Raw genomic sequence first — 16,760 nt, forward strand, 5'->3', positions numbered from 1 at the left:
TGATGATCACAGCACAGCAGGGACAGGTGACTTTTATTGAGTCAGACCCCTGGCCCAGCGGGATTTACTGCTTTTAATCCTCACAGTCCCCACAGGAGAGCAGCTGACCCGGTGACATCTCTGGCCAGTGGCAGGGGAGGCCCGACAGAGTTTTCTTGGGCCCCAAAGCCGGGCCCGTTCACCTCTCCACCAGGTGCCTCCCAGCAAAACCTGACATCCGATTTTCCATTCAGAAAGCTGACCCCTCATCCACAGAATGAGAGAGTGTGTTTGGGAGAAGAGGGGGTCGGGGCAGAGGTCTACTGAAATGAAGAGACAGTGGGAACTGGGGCTTCTGGGGTGCGGGGCCCTCCCGCGCCAGCAACAGGACCCTGCGCGGGGGCGCCCTGAGGGACTCGGTTTCCTGCACCAGGGAGGGTCCCGGCTGCCGAGGTGCAGCTGTGTGCCCGGGGCTGAGCTGTGGCCTCACGGAGGTGCCGAGTGCAGGCGGGACGGCTGTCCCGTTCTCGAGTTGGAGTGGACAGGGCCTGTCTGGATGACTCCATCCATCTGTCCGTCCGTCCGTCCATCTGTCGGCTGTCCCTCTCCTTCACCACACTCCTGGCCTGGCGCAGAGGCTCCGGGAAGATCTGTGGGGTGAACATGCTGCACCTCTGTCCCCTTCCCCTGGGTGGGGCGAGGGCAGGCCTGGGTGGTCCCAGCGTCTGGGGGCCTCCCTGGGCCCGGCGCAGAGCCTGGCTGCCTGCCCCGTCTGGCCTGTGCTGGCCTGTGCTGCCGCAGCGGCTATTGTTTGGAAAGTATGTGGCCCGACAACCTGAGCCCTGTGGGAGTGCCCCCCTCCCCCGCCCCCGCGCGGTCATCCGCCGGGCAACTCCCAGGAAGGGGGCTGCTGCCTCTGGCCTGGTGAGGGGCTGGTTCTGCGAGCCAGGCCCCGCCTGCCCCTTGGCCGCAGGCAGGATCTGTCCCTGGCAGGTGCTGCTCACCCCGACAGAGGCCGCCAAGCCATCCCTGGGATGTGTCCCAGGCCCCTCCCACAGCCAGCCTTTCCCCCACTCCCGGGCCAAGCAGTCAGGGAGGGGCGTGGGGGTCAGGGGGCGCCGTCCTGACTTTTCTTAGCGGGTTTTATGCAGTCATCTAGAATGACAGGGGCTGCCAGGTGTTTGCTCCCGCGACCACGAGAACTCCAGGCTGCATCTCAGGACAGGCCAACCTGACCCACCGCCCTCCGAGCCCAGGCCCTGCAGAGAGCGGGCAAGGAAGGCGCCCCGCTGTGCTGGCCTGTGCGGGGCGGCTACACACTTTCCCACGCACCCTCCACTTCCTTATGAGGCTCAGAGAGGTGAAGTGACTTGCCTGAGGTCACACAGCAGCGTGGGGATTGGAGGTCAGGTCGGCTCGTTTGACTTTGCAGCCCCGATGGCCTAGGCTGAGCACCCGCCCCGCACACACTGCCCGAGAATGGCCCTGCTGTCCAGCGCCGGCCCCACTGCCCCCCAGGCCTTTGGACTGCGGCTCTCCAGGCCTTGTAGCCCTAGCCCCTGGCTTCCTGGCCACCAGCAGCCCGCTTGCCGTGTCCGCTAGCCCTTGGTTCTAAAGTGGGCGCTCCCCCAGCTCCCCGACGTGTGGCCCCCTGGCTGCCCAGTCCTCAGTGCCCTCCCTGGCTCTCGAGCCCACTGACTGCTGGCCGCCAGCCCCGAGGTCCCCGGGTCCCAGGCCCCCACTGCGACGGCTGGCTCCAGCTGCCCTTCCCTGTCTCCACCCACAGCGGCTCAGGGAGCCTATGTCCCTGTCCAATTCTGCAGCTCTCTGCTGTCTCCGGCCCAAGCCTTTCTTCCCGAGGACCACGGGACCGGGCCAGGCTGCCCAGTCTGAGGGTGCGGGCGCCAGCCTCCCTCGGAGGCCACACGGTACTCAGACGCAGGGCCAGAGACATGTGTGGGAGCTGTCGGGAGAGGGCCAGTGCTGTCCAGCCCGCTGGTCCCTTTGTTTGAGGCCTCCCCACCCCCCGACTCTGTGGCTCTCTCGGCCCACCCGTTGGAGGCAAGAAGCTTCCGTGTGGCCACACGGCCTCTCCCACCCGAGGCCCTGGCCAGCCCAGCACTCTCCCTCTGGCCAGGAGTCTGCTGACCTCTCTGTCAGAGGTGAGGGGACTCAAGAAGCAGAGGATGGGGCACCCGGAGGGCCAGAGCGTGAGGAAGAGCCCAGCCCTTTCCTAGAGGTCGGGATGTTGGAGGTTTCTGCAAAGCTCTCCCCACCTGACCCCCTGTGAGTGGAGCCAGCCTGGAGACACTGTTCCTGCATCGGGGCAGCCAGACCCAGTGGTCAGGGGAATGGCCCGAGTCCAGTGCTCAGGCCGAGTCACGGAGCCCAGCCCTTCCCTCGGGCCTCAGGGACATGCCTGACACCCATGTCTGACACCCATGGGCTGCTCTGGCCCGTGTCCTGGGCCCAAGACCCTGGCATTCCCTGCCCAGATGGCCAAGTGACTTTCCTCCTCGCCGGCCCCCTCCTGAGTGGCCAGGCCGTTGGTCCTAAGGGGTGGCCAAGGGTGGCGCTTTGTCGGGGCGCAGCTGGGTGTGGTCACTGGGAGTGTGGTGTCCAGCCCTGGTTCACACGTCCACGCATGATGAGGGACCGAGCTGGAGGGGGTGTCTTGGGAAAGGAAAGCTTCAGGCCACGTTGCGTCCGGGACTCCAGAACTGGAATATGACATCCAGGCCACGTAGGGATTTGTCTGGTGGGAGGATGGACTGGTGTTATTTATTCCGCAGTCGTTCAGCCTGGTGTGTAAGTTCCAGTGTTTGGAGGTAGAGCATGGGGGCCTCTCGGCATTCTTGGTCCAAAGGGGGTTCCAGTGGAAGTCACACCTGCGTCACCCCCCAGGAGCCCCAGCCTGGGGGTCTGCCTGGAGTCCAGGCTGGGGAAGTGGTGCACGGGGGGCAACGTTGAGGGTTTAGACTTCACCCCCAAGGGCCATGGGAGCCTCTCCCCGATCCGGGAGGACACCAAGACTCAGAGAAGTCAGGCAACTCGGCAGAGGCCACACAGCATGCCTGCACGCAAGGGAGTGGGGGGCAGGGTCCTTCCTCTCCTTCCCGGCGCAGCCGCATTTCTGCACGAGTGCAGCTCTGGAGCCCAGTGTTCTAACCGTTAGTGGTGTCCTCGAAGTGCGCCCTATGATTTATTAATACTGGGTTGGAGTACTTCAAAGTCCCGTGGCTGCTGTGTCAGGATCGGGCCCTGACGGCAGGCTGATGCTCAGAGAACAATTTGCCTCCCGTGAAAAATGCATAACGGTGCTGGGAACGGCCGCGAGACCTGCATTACGTCCAACACGCGCCCCCGCCACTGTCAGGGATGCGCGCCCAGCCTGGCGCCCATGTGGCCCGTGGAGACGCAGGCCCTGGCTGGCCTGTAGTGTCTGGGAGGGTACAGCCTCCGAGCCCCTGGTCAGGGCAGGAGGCTGGGCTCCAGTCCTGCTCTGGCCCCACAGAGGCAGGAGGGCAGCTGGCACAGTGCTCACGGTTCCCCACTGGGAGCCTTTAAAAAGGCTTTAGGCAAAATGGATGAAGGAATTTTCTAGGGCAAGGGTGTGCCATCCATTGAGGCAGCCACTGGCCACATATGGCTACTAAGCTCTTGGAATGTGGTCAGTGTGACTGAGGGACTGACTTTTAAATTTAATTAAAAAAAATTTTTTTGGCTGCTTTGGGTCTTCGTTGCTGTGTGCAGGCTTTCTTTAGTTGCGGCGAGCGGGGGCTACACTTAATTGCAGTGTGCGGTCTTCTCATTGCAGTGGTGTCTCTTGTTGCAGAGCATGGGCTCAAGGTGCGTGGGCTTCAGTAGTTGTGGTGCATGGGCTCAGTAGTCATGGTGCACGGGCTTCGTTGCTCTGTGGCATGTGGGATCTTCCCCGACGAGGGCTCGAACCTGTGTTCCCTGCATTGGCAAGCGGATTCTTAACCACTGTGCCACAAGGGAAGCCCCTCATTTAATTTTAAGTAACTTAAATGTAAACATTGACAGTGCAAGTCCAGGGTGAGGACAAAGTTCCTGGTGGGGTCTGGACTACACAGGTGTGGGCATTTGTTAGAACTTACGTACTGCTACCTTTAGGACTTGTGAATTCCACTGTGAGTAAATTTGACCTAAAACAGATGGATCTTGAACTCTAGTTGGTGATGTGCCTGTGGAAGTGTTTGGATTGAAGTCTAATAATATCTGCAACCTAAATGCATCCAGGAAAAAATGATGGACCAATGGACGTGTAGCAGGTAGATAGGTGGACAGGTCTGTGGTGAGAAAAATGCAGCCAGTGCTAACTGAAATCCGGGCAGTGAATAGAGGTCTTCACAACAGAATGCAGAAAAGCCCCGAGGGTGATGGAGACCCAGCGGCCCCTGTGGCTCCTCTGTGGTACCCGGCCCAGCACAGAGTGAGTGTCCAGCCTGGGCATGTGAACTTGATGTGGGGACAGGACAGTCTGGGCAGGACCTGCTTCGGTCGGGGTGGGTGGGGTCAGGCGACTGGGCACCAGGGGAGCTGTTGGAGGCTCTGGCAGTACCTGGCGGGTGGGGCACATTCCAGACACTTTGTCATTTCCAGGCCCAGAATGGGCGGCCTTCCTCTTCCTGTGGCCTCTGCCCCCTGTGGAAGCCTGCGCTCCTGGGTCTGTGCTGCTTGTAAGTCCGGTCAGTTGAGGGATGGCCGCTGAAGGGCCAGTCACTCACCAAAGGGCTCAGGGGTGCCTGAGTGGCCTTGGCTCTGCTGTCGCTCACCCTGCTTTGTAGCAACGGCCATTTGCAAGGCAGGTCGCCACCCTCTACAGTTTGTCTCCTCCTTAGCAGACCCAGCGAGGACCTTTCCTCAGCAACCCAGGTGTGGAGGCAGGTGGCCAAACTCTAGACTGTTAGGAGTCGGCTGCAACTGGTGGGACCATCCGGTTTCTTCCTGTGTTTTCCAGGGCCAAGGGGCAGGACGACCCTGCCTTCAGGGGCCACCCTCCAGCCAGGCCCCTCCCCCGAGCACGTAGGACAAACCCCAGACAGGAACCGGCCCCCTGGGATCAAGTTCCCTGAGAGTCCTTGGAGGGCGTGTCCAGTCCAGTCCTGACCGCCGGACTCCCTTGGGCCTCCTGGGGCCTCCTGTCTCCACTGCCGCCCGCGTCCAGGGGCTGCAGCGCATGGGGCCCCTCAGGTGCCGTCCTTGTCCCACCTGGCAGGCGGGTGGCTGCGGGGCTGGGAGCCCCTCTCCTCTGCCCATTCTCTGCTGGCAGGTGGGGGCATAGGCAGGTGGACACTGAGACTTGGAGCCTCGAGCCCCCCCGCAGGCTGCTCTGCTCACCCCCGGGAGACGGCCGCCCACCCCTTGCGCAGCCAGGGCCCCGGTGCTGGGTTCCGGAGGCCTGTCCACCCCACAGGCCTGTGCACTTGCCTGGAAGCCCCGCTGGCCCTCAGGGGAGAAAGCTCGGCCTGGGGGTGCAGGTGTCCGGGACACATGTCCCTCAGGCGTCCCCCTCAGAGCTCAGGCCCACGGCCAGCCTGGTCTGATGTCACCGCACCCCCCTTTGACTGTCCCCGGGTAGCTTCAGGCGCTGCCCCACCTGAACCTGGAAGAGGCACGAGGGCCATGGGGGACCCAAAAGCCCTGTGCCTGTTTGGGGAGGGCACAGACACCCACTTCTAAGTCCTGTGACCCCACGGGAGCTACATGAGGAGCTGGGTTTTCGACAAAGCTGAGCCAGTGAGCTCCCCACCCAACCCTGTCCCACCCACCCGGCCCTGCTGCCGACCAGCGGACACTTGCTCTGGTGTCCCTGTGGCACCTGAGCTTATCCCTGGGGCTGCTGCCTGGGGGAGGGATGTTTCCTGGGGGAGGAGGTGCTCCCTGGGGAGCGCCTCTCTGGGCTGTTGCTGAAGGACAGTTCCTGCCCTCCCCTCACCTGACTGACCAGAGGGCAGTTCTGGGGCCTCTTCCCCAGCTCCCACGTTGACCCCAGGCCGGGACCCTGTCTTTCTGAAAGGGCGGCCCGCTGCCCAGTGATCTGCTCTGAGACCCTGTGCACAGTGCTTGCGGTGTGTGCAGGACGGGCTGCAGCTGGCCCTGCCCCGTGTGGACAGAAAAGGACAGCAGCTTGGCCGGGGCTGGAAACATCTGGACATGAAGGCTAGTGGCCCAGCCGCCCAGGCTGGACCCCATGGCCCCGTGCCCTGGACCGGGACCCCACCCGCCTGTCCCTGGTGGTGAGGACCAAGTGAGGGAAGGCTGCAGTTCCCAGTTCACGAATGAGGAAACTGAGGCCCACAGGGGCGCTGGTACCACGCTCAGCCAGGCCTCCGACCACACACCCCGCGGGGCTTTCCCTGAAGACGGTCGGGGAGCCCATCCATGTGAAAGCCCAGGGGACTCAGAAGGGCATGAAGTTCAGCCCCTCCGGCCACTTTCCAGGGGCCCACCCATGTCCGTGGTGGGGTCGGAGCCCAGGGAAGTAAGTGTGCGCACACACTCACCCACGCTCACACACGCACTTTTTTCCATAAACTGGTGTGTCGTGCCCTGTATTTCTGCCACCTGCTCACTCCGCTGCCTTCTGCCTGTGTTCTGCTGTCCACACTGCGCCCCCGCCAGCCCTCTGCCCGCCAGCTCCTGGGCCGCCCCCCGAGGGGCTGCACGAGCTCCCACTCCGCAGGAACCGAGGCCTGGGCGTTCAGGGAGCCCTTGGCGCTCGGCCCGTCCCCAGGTTGGATTTGAACATCCAGATGGAGAGTGAGGTTGGCCATCTCTTCACATGTGCTGCGCCCGTTTCCTTTCCTGGGCTCGGCCTCTTCTTGCCCTTTGAGGGAAGCATGACTTACACCGTAGACAAAATGTTCTCCTGGGCCCCGCCCCTCAGCTGCCTTCCCAGTGCAGGGACCCCGATGGGGCTGGGCGGTGCTGAATGAGCCCTGTTGGCCAAGAGCTGGGCACACGTTGAAAGGGGTCTGTGAACCCAGCCAGGCCCGGAAGAAAGCTGGCGACCGCCTCCCCAGGGAGGGTCAAGCCAGGGGACACTGAGTCATGGGCAGCGGAGCGAGGGGGCAGGGGGTCGGCTGCTGCCCCAGAGCCCAGCTCTCCCGGCGGCCCCCCGGGGCGGGTAGCTGCTCAGCATGGCCTCAGTTTCTCCATCCTCTGGGCAGGTTCCCATCCACCATGTGGGGGTCCAGGCAGGCTCACGTGTGCACCTGCGAGACTTTATGGCCTCCATGAGGTTCTCAGGGCCTGTCCTCACCAGAGCTCTCCTGACACCCGGGCAGCCTCCCCTGGGGACATTGCTGGGCTCCCATCTGGGTGCCGGGCTCGGTACCTGCCGTGGAGGGGTGTGAGCTCTCCCACCCTCAGTCGGGTCCCCGGCCAGAAGGGCCTGCTCTGCACCTGCCCCCCTTCCTCTGAGTCAAGGAGCCCCCCTTCTGGATGCTGCCCGGTCTCAGTCTCCCGCCGGGGTGGACGGGCTCTGCGGACCGGGGGCTGAGCGCTCGGAGCGGAATTGCATTCTGCGGACAAACGTGCTGACAAGGCTCTCGGGTTCCCCGGTGCTGTCTGTCAGGTGCCCGAGGGAGGGGCAGCTCTGGCCGTGCTCACCAACCCTGTGCCTCATCCTAGCCCAGCCAAGAGCCCACCGGGAGCAGAGAGGAGGCCACGCGGGCCCCTGTGTCGCCCCCCATGTGCCCCTGGCCTGGCGCTCTGCCCGGATGTCTGCTTTCTGCTGCCCGCTGCCCACTGCCCGGGTGCCTAAGGGTCCCGCCACTGTCCTGGAGGCGGCCAGGGGCTGAGACCCCCTCAGGCCTGTGCCCAACGGGCCTCCCTGCATGCAGCCAAGCTCACAGGGTTCCTCGCCCAGGGCCCACAGCTGAACATGGCCGGGGACCTGACCCCGTCAAGGTGAGGTGGGCAGGGGGATGACCTCAAGGGGGGTTTGCTGAGCAGCGTTTACATCAGGCTTGTTGGCAGTTGGTGATTTTATTCGGGAATAATTGTGAGTATTCCCCCACCCCCAAATCCCTCTGTGGTCGCGGACTCTCCGAGCCCCAGTCTCCCCAGGGAGCTTCCCTCTTCCCCATGTTCCTGGGTCCCGGATCTCCGACACTTGCTCCTCTGCAGGTGGGCACCTTCGGGGCCCCAGGAGCCGCGCTCCAAGGTGGCTGGGGGTGGGGTGTCGCAATCAGAAGGGAGCCGTCCCCTGGGGGTCAGTGTCACGCAGGAGTCCTGAGCCCATGGCCTGAGTCACACCTGCCGGCCTGCCCCTGTGGCAGCTCCCCCGCAGGCGCGTTCCTGCCCAGCACCTCACCTGCACGACCTCTCGGACGGGCCGCAGCGGCCCTTCCCAGAGTGGCAGCCGTGAGCCATAAGTGGCTACTCCAACGTGAATCAGTCAGATCAAGTACCGTGAACACTTGGTCCCCAGGGCACCAGCCGTGTTTCCAGGGCTCAGCGGCCGTGCGTGGCTGGCGGCCTGGGGGCAGGACGGTGCAGATACAGAGCCCGCCCGTCAGCTCTGGGCAGGACTGCCCTCTGAGGAGGCGGTGCCGTCTCGCTCTGCGGCTGGGAAGCGGGGCTCAGAGGGGGAAGCGGGGCTCAGAGGGGGCAGCGGGGCTCAGAGGGGGAAGCGGGGCTCAGAGGGGGCAGCGGGGCTCAGAGGGGGCAGCGGGGCTCAGAGGGGGCAGCGGGGCCCAGAGGGTGACCCGGCCCAGAGGCTTTCCTGCAGCCTGCCAGCTCTGCTCCTCTGTGTCCCCAGAGCCCCTTCCGCGGCCGGGACAGATGCCGTGACGAGGGGCAGCTCTGGGGTGAGAGGTGGCCCGGGTCCTGCAGGCATCACCGTTAGAAATTCAGTGGTGGGACCCGAGGAGCAACCTTCTCTCCCCAGGAGGAGCTGGAAAGCTGAACCCCGGGCCCTGCTGACCCTCCCTGGCTCGGAGGGTGGGGCCTCAGGCGGGGCCCCCGTTGTCCCATCAGAACTCAGCCCGAGCACACCAGGGCCCGGGAGCCAGGGCTCCAGCTCAAAAAGGAGAGCGGGCCAAATGGATTCTCTCTTTCCTTTAGGAATTTGGAAAAGGAAATATGGAAGGAATGTGCCGTCAGCAGAAAGAATGAGAGCAGAACAATTGTGAAATATGAGGCTCCAGGGAGAGGCTGAGGACAGAGCGGACGAACAAGGCAGAACCGACCGAGGCTGTGAGGAGGCCGAGGAAGACACGGTTCTCAAAGTGTGGGCCGGGGACCCCTGCGGGTGCCCCAAGGCTCCTCCAGGCATCGCGGTGCTGAGACGCCGTTTGCCTTCCCCCTGCTGTCCCCTCAGGAGTGTGGGCTCTCCAGGGCCACTTGCCGGGTGATGGCAGGACAGCAGTGAAGGGAGGGGGATGCCGCTTCCCGTCTAGCCAGACGGCGGAGACCCCATGTGGCCCTCCTAGCCATGTGTTTTTTCTTTTTGGGAAATCAGTGATTGTTCAAAAGTTATGTTATCAGTTATGTTATGCTTATTATTGTTATTTACAAATAAATGAACATGAAAGCAGTTCTCAATTTAAATTTCCATCACAGAAAAGAATGAAACAAGAGCTGTTAGGGGTCCTCAAAAGTTTTTAAGAGTTAAAGGGGTTCTGAGGCCACAAAGTTGGAGAACTGTTGGTGAAAAGAAAAGCAAAGCCCTACCAGGAGGGAGGGCTGTCCCTCCCCCTGGCCACGGTCCCACCAGCCACATGTGTCCTTGTGTGGCTGGGGTTTGTGTCTTTTCCAGTGGACCCCCCCCAGCTCGCCCCCTCCTTTGCAGGTGGTGCTGGCCGGTCCACAGGGGAAGTAGCAGGTGGACACACTGGGTCCTGGGGAAGGAGTTGGGGGGGGCAGTCCTGCCTGTTGGGCTAGGAGGACATTTCCCGGTTGGAGGGAAAGGATGAGAGAAAGTTCCAGCCAAACAAACTCCGGTGGGCAGTGGAGCTGACTGCAGGCCCAGCTGGCTGGCCCAGGGGAAGACAGTGAAACACGTGCCGACCTCACCCTACACTACACCCACCCCGACCCCTTCCGGGCCACCTGCTAGTTTTGTTTTCAGGGTGTCTCTGTCTTGGGGTTACAGTGATGGCAGGGAGCCCTTTGGGGCGGAGACTTGGGGACAAACACCAGGGAAATATTAGTTTTTGAGGTGTGGGAGCCCAGCCTGCCCTCAGAAATAGCTGCTGAGGTGAGGGTCCCCCCCCACTGGCCCCCGGCAGGACACAGACACATCTGCGGTGAGGGATGGACAGCGGCCCCCAGGGCCGGGAAGACATCTGTTTGTGCCCACCAGGCTGGGTCATGGGGCCGGCGGGTACTTGGGCATTTGCCAAGGCTGGTGTTGCTGGACTCATGGAAGAGGACTCCCTGGCCTTCCAGAGGGAGGCTCCTGGGATGCTCTATGGGGTTGTCCCTCCAGCCAAGGCCTCTGGCCTCTGACGGTGAGCAGTCAGACGGGAAGGGCCAGGAGCTGCCTTGGAGGGCTGGGGGGAAACAGCACTGCGAGGGCTGCGCCCGCTCTGCGTGGGGACGTGCTTTGGTCGCAGGACCCGGACGCCCCAGGCTTGTCAGGGAGCAGCGACGGCAGGGACGCCCCAGCCACTCGCAGAAAGGAAGCGAGCAGCTGGAGAGAGCCCCTGGGCCCCGGGCTTCAGAGCTGCTGCTCTGGAGTTCAGCTTCCTGGCCCCTCCCGGGCCACGTGCCTGGCGGGCAGCCCTCCCGCTCATTCTTGGTCTCCCCCCGGGCCTGGATGCTAGCTGCAGAGGGGCAGGATTCCAGGCGGATGGAGCCAAGGGCTCCCTGGACAAACCGGAGTCGCCCCGGGCCAACTGGGACAGGATTCCAGCAAAACCTCCTGCGTCTCCTGTGTCGCTGCTGCCCGCGGCCTCCTGGGCTGGGCTGGGTGGAGGTGCCAGTGAGGACCTCCCTGCCAAGACAAGAGTGGCCGGGGGCAGAGAGGACACCAAGGTCACGTGAAGACTGGGCAGAGGGGCTGCTTGCTGTTTCCTCATCTCTGAGATCCCCCCATCTCCCACGTCAGATAAAACCCAAGCGCCCAACGCTCAGTAAAATAATGATGGACCACAGAAGACCCATTACATGTTAACATAAACGACATTTTTAAGAAAAAATAACTATACTCTTAAAAAAAGTCGGGAGATAAATAGCATTATTTTACATTTTTGCAGATCTCCTTAATGTTTGGGCTTAAAAGAAAGCAGCTAGTTTCTGCTACCTGCTCTTGCATTCAATTCTATGCCCCCGTAGCCTCGGGAAAATTGCACTGGGGACTCAGCGCAGAGAGTCCAAACCGAAACAGCGTCTCCGAGCCACTCTGTGCGTGGGACACTTTGACCCCACGGACCTGTGAAAGGGTCTCACTTGCTCCTGGGGTCCCCAGTTCTCATCTGGAGAACTGCTGCTCTAAGATATTTCATTTACACAAAAGAAGCAGGAAAGAGGAAGTAAAAACCAGAAGAGCAAAAAAAACACATGAAACAAATAGAAAACAGGCAGCAAAATGCACACTGGGTCCGACGACGTGCACGCTCACCACGACGCGAGCGCCCCGAGCTCCCTGCCCCGCTGGCCTCTGGCTGCAGGCCTGTTGGGGCCCTGTCTCCCCAGGGCACTCACCTCCGCTATCACTCGCCTGTGTGCGCGCCCTGTGCCGGCCTCAGGGGCTCCACTTGTGACAATTTGTCGTCCGTGGGCAGTTGCGTGCTGGGCTCAGAGGCCCTCTTCCTTCAAGGGCTCATTGGCAGTGATTGGCGCCTTCTGCGTGCCAGGGTCTGTGCTAGGAGCTCTCAGACTCACCGTGTCCTTTCTTCTTCTCTCCCCCACCTCAGAGCGCACAGGTGTGCCCGTGCTGGGCCCAGCTTGGGCGATTCAATGAGCTTTCGACGAGCCCCTCAGCAGTAGGGGTAGATCACAGGGTCCAGCAGAACAGTCTACAGGCTTGACTTACTGATGGAAGAACTGAGGCCCGGGGGTGGGGGTGAGAAGGCCCCAGAGGGGAAGCTGAACAGACGCACTGATCCCAGACCTTCACTGGCCAAGGATGCATGTGCAAGCCCTTGGGACGCGGTTTTCGGAGGTGCCTTGCCAGTCAGAGCCCTGGGATGTAGAAACCATGTCCCGGGGTGGGCGTGATGTTACAAGTGGGGCTCGAAGGCCTGGCTGAGCCCCAGCGTGCCCGCCTCCTGGTCCACGAGCCTCTGTTTCCTGTCTGTACAGGGTTTGTGCCCCCGTCAGATGGCTCTGGGAGGCCCCTGGGGGCAGGAGGGGGCCCAGGGGGCTATGGCAGCAGCACCCCAAGCTTCATGCGGTGTTCTCCCTGTGTCCAAATTCCCCCTTTTTATAACGACTCCAGTCACACTGGATTAGGACCCACCCCAGTGACCTCAGCTTAACCTGATGACCTCTGTAAAGGCCCTGTCTCCAGGTAAGGTCACCTCCTGAGGAACTGGGGGTTAGGACTCCAAGAGATCTCTTTTGGGGGGCACAGTTCAACTCCAGCAGCTGTCTGGTGACCTTATGTGACCCCCAACCACACTTCCTGGATCTTTACTCCCCCCTCCAACGGTTCACTGAGTCCCCCTTCCACAGGGCCCACTTCCCTGACTCAGCCCTGACTCAGCCCTGGGGGATACAGCAGGCTGCTGCCACCGCTGTGTGATGGAGGACAAGTGGGGTGACCTCTCTGTGCCTTGGTTTTCTCATCTGTGAAGTGGGGCCAGACCGCACTGAACAGTGCCGGCCAAGCCCCCAGGCAACGTGGGCCCCCATCAGGAGGAAGAAAGTCCGATATTCCAGAATTCCTGCTAATTTCCCCGGTCTCTGCCCTGCCGCCCTCTCCGCGGTGCCTGGGTGCCAACTGCACAAGCTTGAGCTTTCACCCACGGGGTTAAAAGTATTGAAATGGCTCTGGATCACCAGTGGTGAGGGGGGTGCCTCGAGGGCTGGGAGCCCCCTGGTGTCTCAGGCCCCATCCCTCCAGGGCGGCCAGGCTCAGGGGTCCAGGGCACTGGGAAGGTGGGATGTCCCCTGGCCCCCCTCTGGGAGCCCCAGTCTGAACGGACAGGTCCAGCAGGCAGCCCGTGGCCTCACCGCCTCCCTGGCCAGCTGCTCCCCAGGGCTGGGCCTCTACCGGTTCCCGGGCACTGAGGAGGGCTGGGGGCTCGGGCGGGGGCCTGTCGGGAGCTGGACAACGTGTGCCTGTGGCCCCTTCCCCCCTGGGATGAGCCTGGGCTGGGGCGGCTCCCACAGTGGGGGGCACTCTGGTCACTCACTGTCCCCTGGGGCCTGGCTCTTCCTGCCCTGTGGGATTTGGACAGAGCCCAGAGCCCATCAAAGAGGCCGTTCCTTAGCTCAGCGGGCAGGTGGGGGTGGCACCAGGCACTCAGCCATTTGTCCTGAAAACAGGCCCCAGGTGTTCCCGAAATCCTGAGGCTGCGAGCAGAGCCTCTGTTCTTCCCACCAGGATTTTACTCGTGTGTGTGTGTGTGTGTGTGTGTGTGTGTGCGCGCACGCGCGCGCGCGTGTGTGTGTGTGTGTGTGGCCACTGGGGCGAGGGGAGGGACCTGGGGGTGGGCACGTGGGGACCCGGGAGGTGGGCAGGACGGGAAGGAGGCACCCTCAGTGGTTTCTGTCTGTCTGCTCGGGGCTGTAACAGAACATCAGAGGGAGCAGCTTAAACCACAGACATTCGCGTCTCGGTCTGGAGGCGGGACGTCCAGACCAAGGCGCCGGCAGTGTCTGGTGAGGGCCCGCCGGTCTCTGCACACCTTCGACAGCCCTGTGAAGTCCACCCCGTGGGCTCCGTTTCACAAGTGAGGAAGCAAGCGGAGGCCCTGAGAAGTAGGTCACATGCCGGCGTGTGTTGAGTTAGAAGCGGCCGGAGCAGGGACGCTGGCCCGGGCTGGCCGCTGCTGGGCAGACGGGCGGCACAGCGGCCATCTGGTGCCCGTGCTTTCCTGAGCTGCAGGTCTTGGGAACCTAGGGCGTCTTTCAGACACGACCCCGTCCAACCACAAGGCCTGGGGTCTCCGCTGTGAGCGTGGCCTCCCTGTGAAGATCAGCTGCAGCTCTGCTGTTGTTCAGTCACAGAAACCGGGATGTAAGGAAACCGTTGTGGAACTAGTTCCGTTTTCTCTGTAGACGAGATCTTTCAAAGCAAGGACTCTGGGCGGCTGCGGCCTGGCGAGGGTCTGGATAATGTTTAAGTGCTTCCCTGCGAGGCTTGGCGGACCCAGGAAAGGCCGGGTCAGTGACTGATCACTGCCCGAGGGGGTGGGGAGGACAGAGGAAGGCAGGAAAAGTACCTTAAAAAACCCTGCCTCTTCCCAGTATTTCCCCAAATCCCAGCTAAATTCTGGGGGGTGGCGAGAGCTGTCTGTAGCACTCAGAGCCGTCAAGGGGCATTTGTGTGAAGTTCTAGGCCGTGACCGGCTGGTGTCTTCTTACTGAGCTCCATTAGGTGGAGGTGCCGGAGCCCTCAGGAAACCTGCATGCCCCCGCGGCCAGGCCTGCCGACAGGGCCGTGTCCCGGTGTGGCGTGGTGCGCTGTGGCGTGGCTGGCGTGGCATGGCGGACGTGCAGAGCCTGCCGGACACGCGCTGCGCCTGCCACGGGCAGCGGGGCACAGGCTGTCCCGGCTGAGCCACCACCTCGCTGAGCTCCGTTTTGTCCGGACCTCTGAGGGGTTCTCTGCGCCCACTTCACAGCGGGATCTGACTGCTTTCACTGACCGCCCCCCCCAGGGACCCCCTCCTCCAGGAAGGGGAGACGTGGTCTTCAAGCCCCGTGTAGCGCTGCTGTCTGGGGCTCACGATCTCGGAGATGCAGCCCCAGGGGCCGGCAACAGGGCTGCCACGGACCTGCGCGCGGTCCACGGCCTTGGCGGCGCTGGTGGGGACCAGGCGGCAAGGACACTGATGGCTGCACTGGAAGCAGCCGCGTGGCGTGTGGCCGGTGCGGGGAGTCGACCCAGGCACAAGGCCGGGTCCTAGCAGCCCCTCAGCACGCAGACACCCCTGGGTGCTGGGCTTTGTTCTGGGGACTAGTTGAGCCGTCGTCACCTCCGTCAGCCCTAGAAGGCTCCCCAACCCTGGCTCTGTGCCAACGCCCGGCCAGCAGGGCCCCCGGCAGGGCCACAACCCAGCCCGTGTGCTGGGTCTGCCCAGGCTCCTGGCTCAGCTTCACTGGGGGACCGCGGCTTACAACCTGGGCGGGGCCTGGGCCAGGAGGACACATAGTTAACCGGGTATTTGCAGTCCCCCACCCCCATGTGGTAGAGGTCCTGGGAAGGGAGGCTGAGGCTGCCCTGGGCCGGGGGGCCGCCCTTCCAGCGGGCAGATGCAGGGCAAAGTCCACTCCCGTAGTCAGCTCAGATGGCCTTCTGCGGCCCAGGCTGCGTGGACAGGCACAGGTGCCCCTGCTGGTCACACACACACACACACACACACAGGGCACACGGACAGACATGGATACACACACAGGGCACACGGACACACACATACAGGACACATAGGCACATACACACATGGACACACGCACACGCGGCTCAGGGTTATAACACGACCTGCCCCACCCGGCCGGTCCGGACTTCTGTAAGCTGGGCACCAGGCTGTGGGTGTCCATCCTGACCTGCCAACCTCCTGGGGGCCGTCACGATGAATTCTAGGTGCATACCAATCATCACGGCTGGAAACTCTGAATCTGGAAGAGAAAAACAAGCTCCAGGAGACGCTGGTGGGAGGGCGGGGGCTGAGCTGGGGGTCCACCCTTGGTCTCCCTTCCAGCCCCCAACCCCCGGGACGCCACCTCTCACCCTCCAGACAAGCACCTTGAAAATCCCAAACCAGAGTCACTCAAGTATTAAACCAGGCCCTCGAGATGAGAAAGAGGGGGCCCCTTCCTGTTTTAGCTGATGCCAAAGAGGAGACCCCGACGGCCGCGTTGCTTACACACCAGCTCCAGGGAAGGAACAGCCTCCTTGCGCTGGGCCGGGGAGGTGGGAGGGCTCCAGGGGACGCCGTCCCCAGCCGGAGGGCCCAGCAGACCCCTGCCTGCACCCGCTGCCCCGTGAGGTGGGCAGGGCAGTGTCCGGGCAGCAGGAGGGGCCAGGGGGGCTGCTCGGCAGCTCGCTGGGGCTAATCCCAGATAATTGCCATGGGGCGGGGGGCGGGGGGAGCTCTTGGGGACGGAGCCATTTCCTTTTCTTTGCACTTAGCTCCGTCGGATGATCCTGAAAGCACCTTGATGAGGTCTTCAAAGGTCCCGAGAGAGCATTCGGGCCCTGGGAAAGCTGGGCCTGAGCGGTCAGGAAACCCGATCAGGCCCCTAATTGCCTGGTGGGGATTAGCGGGGCCCCGGCAGCCCCTCCTCCAGGTGAGCACTCCTACCACCCTGCCAGGACCACCCTCCCAAGAGCGGGGTCTCCTTTGAGCCTGGATTAGTCCAGGCAAACAGATTAGTCTCTGGGGGCCTTGAGAGGCCTGAGACCCCCCCATCTAGTGCGCGGGTGGACAGATTGCAGGCGGGGCAAGGAGGGAGCTGCATGTCATTTAGATAAGGGGGCGGCTCCCCGCCCTCACCCCCACGTGGGCCCTGAACAGAGCCTGGGGGCTTCCTCTGGTCCTGGCTCACCTGCGGATCGCCTCCCCAGCCCCGCCAGGCCATAAACCCCCAGCTGATCCGCTCAGCCTGGCCCTGATCCAGCCCCTCCTCCAGGCTTC

The sequence above is a fragment of the Balaenoptera ricei genome, chromosome 15, assembly GCF_028023285.1.
Source record: "Balaenoptera ricei isolate mBalRic1 chromosome 15, mBalRic1.hap2, whole genome shotgun sequence".
Classification (NCBI taxonomy): Eukaryota; Metazoa; Chordata; class Mammalia; order Artiodactyla; family Balaenopteridae; genus Balaenoptera; species Balaenoptera ricei.